Genomic DNA, 9529 nt, shown 5'->3' with positions numbered 1-9529 from the left:
GGAAGCTACGTGCTCGTTGGGCCAGCCACATTTTTGCCACGTGATCACGCTCTCTCGCGCATACCCACGCGCAGAGAATGAGGTCAGGTGATGAAAGGGAGGCGGCTGATTGTCCGGCAAGCACGTAGCTTCCACCACAATGTCAGCTTAGGGGTGAAGTGATTAAGTGAGGTCCGGTGCCGTGTGACGTGCGTTTGGACCTGGTGACGCGCTGGGGGGGGCTTTGCAATGCGCTACAAGGACCGCGGATGTATCACAGTGAAAAGGCAGAGAGATAATGAAGGAAAGGAGTTACGAAATAGACCCTTGTGTTTTCGAATTTTCGTACCGAAAGTCAGGCTTTTGACTTTCTACCTTTTTTCTTTTGGCCCACTGAACGATGTGTTATTAGTAAAATCCCAATATAAATTGATTTATTCCAGCCAAAATTTGTCTCATGGGCCCTTTAAGCGAAAACGCCGTTTGAATTAAGTGGCTTATAAATACATTAAAAACATAGCGGGACAACCAAAATTTTCAAGTCTGTTTGAATGAACCGGAAGTACGAAATATCAGTTTGAATTATCACAAACCTATTGTATCAATTACTTTCTGCAGCAACTTTGCGCTTAAAATTGCAATAAAGTGATTTTTAGGCTAAATTCATTTTTCTGGACTGTTCGATTATTCTGAGCTTTGTGCGACCCCTTCATGTTCCGAAATATTGGTCAGTGACTGTAAAACTTAAACACGATGGTTACACACCACAGGTCCCGAGGACCATGACATCAATGAGCTGGCTTTCACCTTGTTCAAGGCAGCAGCGGAACACTATGGGCGGGACCCTGGGTCGACGCACCGGCCGGCTCATGGATGCCGTCCTGTACCCTGCACGGCACTGCGTGTGGCTTAACTGGCCAAGCAGAGGGTCATCGCATGGCTTTTATGAGGCGTCGCTAGCCATTGTAAGTATATTTTTTGACGCTCATGTCTGGTGATGTACTTTGGTGCTGTACAATGGAACACATTTGGTGGCAGTTCAGTCTTGCCAATTGGGCCATTTTGAAACGGAACACATTTAGTGGTGGCTCGGTTTAGGTTTCCTGGCTCGGCAATCTTGCAGCAGTGTCTAGACTCAACACAAACCTTTTTTTACTTGGCATTGACTGCGCTGATGATTGCGCCTCCCGCCGCATGCTAGAGTTGGCAGATTTCGGCCAGTTGGCTCACTTGAAGGTTTGCTGGCCAGTTTAATAAATATATAGACGGAATTAGATCGTAATATTTGACTTGGGGTCTTCCTATATGATACTGAAGAGGGCTACATAGTTTTCTAAATATCGGAAATGAAGCGGAGTTGCCCTTTAACACACGCACTAATATACATTACTCCGAAACCTTCACAGAACCCCCAACGATTGACAATTTGGAAGAATACGAAACTACATCGACAACACCTTACACTTAAAACGGATAACCTAATCTGTGAAATACATGTTTGCTACCCGGACAAAAAGTTCCGCCTCGTATGGACGCCTGGCCACCAATGCGTGGAGGGTAATGAGACAGCCCATCGTCTCACCCTCGAGAACTCCCCGGGTCCCGTCTCGTCATGGCCAGCTATCTACTCGGTAGGCGCAACAAGGAACGCTCGCAGAGCCCTGCGGAAGTCGAGGTTAAAAGAACAACGTGAAGAGCGGACCATTTACCCTCACCCTCCAAAGACCATGTCTAGGCAACAATCCTCCCTCGTCAGGCAAGCCCAGACCAACTCTCTTTCATCGCACTACATCTTCCACCACATCTACAAACGACCCGACTCCCCCACCTGCCCAAAATGCGGAGAATACCCTTCCATCCCTCATACCTACTGGTCTCGTAACCCACCCACCCTTCCCCCAACCCTCTCAGACATCATTTCTTGGGAGGAATGGCTGGCTCTACCCATGCGCACCGACATACCCACCGCACTAGAAGCACTAATTAATCACTCCAGTCCCCTTGCGGAATCCATCCGCGAGACGTGCGTCGGACGGACCGTCCGGACCAGGACGTAGGCCCTTACACAAAGTAAAGTTTTGCTTGCTTGCTTGCGGTGCAAAATAAGTGGATTCGGTGACACTTCAGTTACGACGAATAACGTATTCAAATAAGCTCACCTGTCGCGATGCCTTTACGCTGTTACAGATACAGTACGCCGCCAATGACAAACGACTTGGCGGATGGGCGGGATGGCTGCAACGGCTGCTGGCGGTAGCTGCCGGGACACGTGGGCAGTCGCAAAGGTGCAACGAGAAAGCGCGTGATTTGTACCGAGGGTTCCCGAAATTCCCTGCCGCCGTGGCGCTGTACGTTTTGCAAGGGGTCTATTCTTCCGCTCTTCGCCTCTCCGGTTTTACCTTGCAAAGTCGTGACAGTGTCTGCTTTATTTTTTTGCGGTATTTCCCGTGTGTCGACGTGTGCAATATTTCCCGTGTGCCGAAATATTTTTTAAACTGACGTTCGCTCAAGTGAGAGTTTACTGTATACTCGACTACTGTGCGTTGCCCCAGAGCCTTAAATGTAGAGAGTTTGGCCATTCGTTGGGAAGTATAGGAGACAAATGAGGAGGCGCCATTGGCCGAAAGCGGACTGGGCGTGTTCCAGGGCGTCTTCAGAAATTTGAATGTGACCAACCAGAACCCGGAAATAATACCTTGGCGGTGGTCGCAAGAAACAAACCTGATAACTGCATTGGAGTAACTCTCAATGGCTGAAAATATGGTACACGTGATGTTTTAATCACGTTAATCCAAAAAGATGGTGTAAGAGTGCGACTAGCGGAACGATCGACATAATCCTTACGCCAAGCACCCAGGGCCGGGAATCTGCCGTCCGAACGGTCACACTCTGTCCGCGCAAAACAGAGTTTCGCGGCGCATTCGTTTCTTACATCTTTCTGCATGATCATGATCAAAACAACACGTGCACCCTATTTTCAACCACGAAGAGTTACTACACTTCACTTTTACGCGCTTATTAAAACCATATACGAACATAGACTTTTGATCAGAACTGTTTGCTGCTACCACCGCTAGGGGATTCTTTCCGGCTTCTGGTTGGTCAAGAGAGCATGCCAAGCCCTCTTTCCGACTCTGCCGCACGCCCTGACTCTGCCAGCGCCTCCCATTGACCAAACTCTCTACATGTACGGCTTTGCGTTGCCCTACATGTTCGGATAACATACTGTTTCTGTTCACCTGGTAGGCACTTTCATTCTCTACATATACCGTAGGTTGAAAATGCCCTGAATCATAGATCAAGCCTTGCAAGATGGAACTTCTCTTTAGGCCCAGTGCCTGGATCAAGTCTTGTCCCCCATCCCCTCAGGTCTTTCTGTCATATAAATTGTTGGTATTTCTTAAGACAGTGCGCATCGCCTGCCGACCACATTTTACAGTCGAATCTTGTTAGTTTGAACCCGAGGGGGACCAAAACATTGTACGAGTTTAAATTACCGGAAGTTTCCTTTCTAGAAACATATAAGATGGGACCTGCATGTTAGCTTGAATTATTTGCGAGTTTGAATTAAGAGGGCTTGAACTAATGAGATTCCACTGTACAAAGAGTGTGGTTAATCCAAGGTTCAGATTACTCTGAAATATGTCGGGTGATTACTGAAAGGTTAAGATACAAAAATTTTGGTAGAAAGGAAATGAATCTCCTCAGTTTTTAATTTTTCTCGCCACTATGTCTGAAGTTTTTCAGAAGATCATGGCATCGGTTTTCACCCATTTACACTTGGAAAGAAATGCTACCGGCAATAAGGGCTACGAAGTTTTCTTTGTGTTTGTAGTTATGTACGCTAGTGTGTATCACTTGTTTCTCTTGTGCTACCTTTGCGCAAGCTTGCCGGCGTGCTTGCCCGGCAAGTGAGTAAGAGCTAAACTCAACTGGACGTGGTGTGCTATCTTTTACACGAACTCGGTATTCCTATAGACCTTTACATCTCGGCAGTTACCTGACTGGTGGACACGGGGCATTGACACACATGGTGCCATAGAATGGCTTTAGTTTGGATGGATTTTGGTTTCAGCGGGCTCGCGGCTGTGTTATGTGCGATAAGAGACAAACCCACCAATCGAAGTCTTGTCTTCTAGTATATAATTTGTGAAATAAAATTAAATCGTGCAAGAGAATTGGACCTCCAGCAAGCTTGGCTCAGTCAAATGCCAGGTACCCCTTCATGGATTTGTGTAGACAGATGTTATTTGTTTGAACATGTACTAATGATTCAAAACTATCAATAAATTGACTATCAATATTGATAGTTTTGCACCACTAGAGCGAACACAAATGCCGCACCGCCGCTCACCTCCCTTCCTCCTCTCCGCCCAAACTCCCATCTTCATCATCACTGAAAGTTGAACCAAGTTGGGATGGTAAGTGCTTGGGCTAGTTGGTGTCCCATTTGAAAAAATAAAGTGAGAAAAAGAAGACAGCGACGCAAACTACTAGTGTCGCAAGACTATCGATAGTAAAGCGTTGACAGTACTATCGATAGTTTTATGATAGTCGACTATCGATAGTACTATCCATAGCTTTTCGACAGTCGACTATTGATAGTAGTGTCTAGTTTTTCGATATTCGACTATCGATAGTTTTTTTGCTATCGTGTCAGATTTCTGGCTACTTTCGCTACTATTGATAGTTTTGCATCACTAACAGGTACGCTCTTTCAGCGGCGTCGAGGGTAAATCCGGCATCGACATCGCTGCACCCGAGCGATTTCCATGATGATGGTCTCTTTTCAGCGTCGTGCATTATGTGCCTCGGGCACTTTTGCCAGGCACTCAAGTTTTCTTCGACGCGTTTTTCACCCCGGGAGGCAACCCTGTGTGTCTAAATAAATTATTTGTAGTTTATTTAAATTCATAAATAGATCAAACAAATGTTTCTACTACAATCATGATTCCGCCATATAATCAAAAGTAACTTTTGGATTCGTTATGAAGGCAGAGCACGGTGCTTTCAAGAAACAGTGACTACTTGCATTGTCTATATTTGCAGTCTTCTTTAAGATCGTAAATGTGTAAATATACCTTGTGCTTCTTATTGCACAACTAACACTTAAGCAAATTTCCAGTGTCATAAATAATTGGCCTCTCAACCCTTGTCTGACTTGGGGACCTCTCCATACTCTATGTGCGCCAGTGCTAACGCTGATTCCTTTCCCCGACGGTGCATATATAACATAATGTGCAGAAGTTGCATGCATAATGATGGTATGCAGTTAGGTAGTAAATATAAGTATCAGACAACACTTCACAAAGCAAGACAAAATAAAAAAATTGGGGCTCCTATTCACACTGTAAAGACAGCTAGTTGGCCAGCGAAGCTGTGGTATCACCTGCAACGATTGCCCACTGCACTATACCAAAACGTTTTTTGTAAAGACCCTTTTCTTTGCAAATGCCACCAGGCGGTGCTCCAGTTTGTTGTCCCAGCGAACTTCCGATTCACAAAAAGAATGAACAAAACCCACCTTGACACAGCTGCCTGAAATGTTGATGAAATGTTTAACCACCAATTCTTCAGGTGAACGCCAAAAAAAAACCAAAGAAATGGGAGATGCTGTAAACGACTTATTTTTTGCAGGCTCAATATTTCGCAATTCACGTTAAAGCTGAAGTTTTGGAATAATTCGCGGGTTCTAATTTTCGCGATGCGGTGGAATCTCAATATAGATTCCAATGTATTTACGTTTTACCAGAATAGTTCGCGTGACCTATTTTTTACGAAATGTAGGCGGTTTGCAAAATTTAAGTCCTTTACAGTATGTTAATAAGTTTTGAATATTTTGTAAACAAACTTTCCTCCTCCAAGATATTAAATTGTACAGCCGAATGCCCTCATTAAATCTCCAACCTTGTTGTCCGAGTAGCATTTATCCTTTCTAGCATGGGTGACATAAGCAAGCTCGACAGACTTGCAAAGACTGTGCGATCAGAAGTCGCTTGATTCGCAAGCAGCAATTCATGTTCGTAAACAGCGAAAGAGCCTATGTGAAAGACTGTATGGTGCCGTTACCACGGCAACTCATGAAATCGCAATTTTTACCGAGAGACGCATGCGGGGAGCACTATGTGTTTCGCATTGTGCACGCCTAATCTATCATGTGGTTCCGACACTTGTGGTTTTCTTATTGAAAACTACAAGTGTCAAAACTACACGATAGAAGACAAGGAGCGCACAATGCTTTTCTGTCCACTACTGTTCTGTTGACAGACACAAAAGAAAACTTGCCAACGTGTCAGATACAGCTTCGCTGTAAAATTGCAGTAAAACTCGACGAAAAAACGAATGCAACGTGTTCAGGAAGGGGAGGGAGGAGCGACGATTTGAAGCCACCTTATGGCGGCTATGTGACGTGATTTTAAGATGGCAGCACCCATGTGACGGGGTGAAAAAATATAGAATTTAAAAAATAAATTGAAGGGATGCCATAAAACCACTTGCAGGGGGGATTGAATAGCTTGGGAGCCCAAGCTACTGTTGCATTGGTAGGAGACTACATTTGGAAGATGGAGTGGCGGTAGCTGGCTTGGCATGTGCATCTGTTGACATTTGGTGACCATAGCAAGCAGAATTTATTGTCCAGGAGGAGACTGGTGTGGCGAGATCAGGTACATGCTTGCGCTCTTTTGCAGTGCTTTTCAATAACGCCGCAGGACATGAACATAGAGTAGAGTTCTCAATAAGGACAATGTGGATGGCTGATATTTTCCAGGACCTAATATTTTGACAAGCCTTGCATGAAAAACATTTTTTTTTCTTACCTGGATCATGGTGCTGAAGTATCAAACTGCCTCTGATGTTGTGAATGAAAAAAGATGCCACCAGAACATCTCTGTGCTAATAGTCGTCAACAAGATGTGAAACCCAGGGCATCTCTTAGCGCCCAGCCTCCAGCAAGCACTTGTCGCCTTTTCTCATGCTCTGTCTGCGTGTGCGTTCTGGAGGCTCGCAAGATGCCAAAGCATTGCCGAATGTAGAAGGCTCCTCCCTGCAATTCTTGTTGTCCTACATTTAGTCCTCCAGGGCAGTACAAAAACATACAAGTCTATTCAACACCCGAACACGATTTGGGCGATATGTTAGATATAATCCCTAACGGAATGAGAACGTCTGGGCGTGTCTTACAAATGCCCGGGCTTCAAGCATTGCCAAAAGTAGGAAGCTTCTCCCTACCGTCCTCATCTTGCGAGTTGCTACAGTTATTAAACCATTTTAAATCTGGCAATGCTACACCATACAATGACGGTTTTTACAAAAGCAATTTCTGGTTGATCTTATCAAAAGCTTGCTATAAATCGAAATAAATATCGACTTGCTTCCAAGAAAGAAGAAATGGCACCGTGTATTCAAGTGTGCAGAAACTAATTTCTAAATCTGAGGATATGCATGCTTCAATGATGGGGCAAACAAAATCAGTGCTGTTCTTAACAATAAAAGATAAATCTGGACCCAAAAACAGCCTGGCTTTAATTTCTTTATTGCTTTCAACATTTCGGTGTCAACTTCCTTGATTGCTGAAATGTTAGTCAATATTACTGAAAAAAAAGATGTGCTTTTATTGACCAACGTGTGAACGTTGTAAAAACATTTTTAGCAAACAGCAGATCTCCAACAATATCTGGACCCGCTTGGCATTAGTAGAAATGTGTGTACATATGTTCTTAGATCTAGGTCAGTTGACAAGCTTCGGAAAACGCCCGACGCCTTTTTGCGGCGCATCCGCTTAATGGCACCTGCTACACGATCGGCCCGTCATACGGACAGATCCGGTGAAACGTTGGATGCACATTACTTGCGGCGGAAAGTGACTTTATTATAATAACACAATACCTTACAATAAACAAGGTCTTCACAATACTTAATGCAAAAAGAGCGTCGTTCAAAAAATGTTCTCTGTTGACCATGGAGGCATTGACGCTGTGGCGCTAGGAATGTTATCTACCTATACCTGCTTGCGTGCCAGCAACAGAGAACTGTTTTCGAACGCTGCTTTTCTGTGGAGCTTGTCAACTGATAGCTCTAAGAATATTGGCATGTAGGGTCTGAGTGGAGGCACCTATTTTCTCAAGCACCAGTTTGGAAACTTCTTATTGAATCCTTTCAAAAAGACACACAGTTTAGAGAAAATGGCAACAAACTTGCTTCTCGCAAATTCAGGAAAACGCAATTCACCAAACTCGACTGCTTGCTCTGCCTTGGCTGACGGTAAAGCCGAGCCAGTCAGCGAATCGCTCGCTTGGGCGGCCAGCACATTCAGAGTATGATAGACATGTTTTGTGCATGTCACAACTCTGCCGTTTTTGCAATTACATTCTGCCTGGTTTACAGCCTAAGAGAGAAGACTGAGTGCTCGAAGCATAGGCAAACACGCCTCAGTGAATCGCGCTAGCATTTAGGGGCTTCCAGATTTGCTTATGCCAATTGAATAGATTCACTAAATGGCCATCCTTTTTCAATAACTGATGTTGCTGTAAACTGAGCTTCGATAAAATGGTCCCGTTCTCGAAAACATGCTTCTACGGAATTGTGTTCGGTCAACTGTCGTAGACCTCTGCACGAGTGAAACTGAGCAGTAGATGTAGGTGCAGCACATTCTGTGAGTATAAAATAAAGGCACACAGCCAAACAAAGCACCTCAGTGATGCCTAGCAGACCACCAAATAAATATTTAACACGGGGTACTATTCTGTTTCATATCTCCAACATTACCGTCCCGCTTCGGCTCGTCACTATACTTCGTTTCAGCTTCGGTCCAGACGCAGCCAAAGCTACAAGCGCGAGCTCCGGGCTTTCAGCATCCCTGCCAAGCACGCGCGCTCGTGCAGTGCAAGCACTGTTCTGGGTCACATGCCCGCGCTTGCAGCATCGGCTGCGTCTGGACCGAAGCTGAAACGAAGTATAGATTGTTGACAGTTGCCCCGCAAGGATGCTTTCCGGACATGCGGAAACATCTAAACACAAGCGCTATCCACCCCTGCTTAACCACATGTTCTTTACGAACATAACTCGGCTTCCTAGCGATATTTTAGAACGCCATAAGTTAAAGAATATTTTCAAAACAGTAAAAGCCTATCTTCCAATTGCGCAACATAAACAGAACGGTGCAGGTAGAGCTGCATGGGCACTTTCTACTTGTCCGGTTTCATACAAAATATGATTGTCGTTAGCAAACTTTTAGGTAATGAAAACAGGAAAATGAACAAGAGTGTGTGATGGGTTTGGAAGGGAAAGAAACGTGGACAAAAGGCAAACACAAACAAATTAGAACAGACGAGACGACCCACCGTGCTAATGCTGAACAGACGAAACGACCCACCGAGCTAATGCTCTGTACGAACAATCTCAACCTTAAATACTACTTTCTGTACAAATACAAGATACCCACGATATTACGAGATAAATAGCCACCAAAATTAACGTACCGATTGGGCAGTGCTGTTCGTAAGTCAAGTAAATCGCCGAAGTCACAGAACGTTCACGAAACAAAACGGCC

The sequence above is a fragment of the Ixodes scapularis genome, unplaced genomic scaffold, assembly GCF_016920785.2.
Source record: "Ixodes scapularis isolate PalLabHiFi unplaced genomic scaffold, ASM1692078v2 PGA_scaffold11__112_contigs__length_91849675, whole genome shotgun sequence".
NCBI classification, from domain to species: domain Eukaryota; kingdom Metazoa; phylum Arthropoda; class Arachnida; order Ixodida; family Ixodidae; genus Ixodes; species Ixodes scapularis.
This window is presented reverse-complemented; position numbering follows the sequence as displayed.